Source organism: Trachymyrmex cornetzi, unplaced genomic scaffold (assembly GCF_001594075.2).
Source record: "Trachymyrmex cornetzi isolate Tcor2-1 unplaced genomic scaffold, Tcor1.1 scaffold840, whole genome shotgun sequence".
NCBI classification, from domain to species: Eukaryota; Metazoa; Arthropoda; class Insecta; order Hymenoptera; family Formicidae; genus Trachymyrmex; species Trachymyrmex cornetzi.
Genome location: NW_017300181.1, coordinates 205,869 through 206,964, shown reverse-complemented (window position 1 = coordinate 206,964; position 1,096 = coordinate 205,869).

Sequence of the window (1,096 nt, the reverse complement as noted above, 5' to 3'; positions counted from 1 at the left end):
CGGTATTATTACGAAAAATTTTGAAATTTCGAGCGATCATAATCATGCGAAGAATAATCATGCGATGAAAAGCATTGAGGAAATAGTGGAAAGCGTACCGAAATCTTATCGTAAGCATGCACGCTTACTGATGAAACATTTGATTCGAAATGCTATACCTGATAGAATTAGTTGGGTCGAGCATGAAATCGTGACTATAGATGGCAACGTCGTGAAAGACTCGAATATCACCGACTTGATAAACGACGCGATGCGCGAGAGAAAAACTGTGAAAGCAGTAGGTAGAAATCAATTCGCGCGATTACTCCGTGCGTTGAACGTACCTTCTGCGCTGGTGAGAAATAAAAGATTATTGTCCTCGCACGGTGTTGGTGTAAACAGCGTAAAACTTCGACCTCGGGCGAGTTCCACGCCTTTTATATCGAAAGCGCAAGATCCACGCCGATTGTATCGAGAGGAAAGAGAAAAACGTAAAAATTACGAACAAGAAACAGACGAGGAAAGTTCGATGATTCTTTCTCGTACACGAAAAATTGATACCCCCGCATCTCTACAAACGGGAAAAAATCGGTTACTCGGTTGGAAAAAACTAAGATAATACGATGACGTTTGAAAAATTATACTATGATCCGTCGCATAACACGGGCTATTCGGCGGTGGATAATCTAACTCGTGCTGTTAAACCGAATTTCTCACGGGGAGAAGTCGTGCGCTGGCTAGAATCGTAAGACGCGTACACGTTGCACCGATCATTGCGTAGAAAATTTCCACGATTGCATTACAACGTAACGAACATCGACGATGTGTGGAAGGCAGATTTGATCGAACTCCAAAATCTAAAAAGTTCCATGACGGTTATTCCTATTTGTTAGTGATTATAGATGTACTAAGTAAATACGTATGGGTAGAACCGTTACGCGACAAATCGAGTAACTGCGCGATAAAAGCTTTTCAACGCGTACTAGCGAAAAGCGAAGGCCGAGTACCCGTATACCTGCAAACGGACAAGGGTAAAGAATTTGTCGCGCAATCAATGCAGAAATTTCTTAAAGAAAACAACATTCGTTTTCGAGTAACGCGCAATCCAGACGTCAAA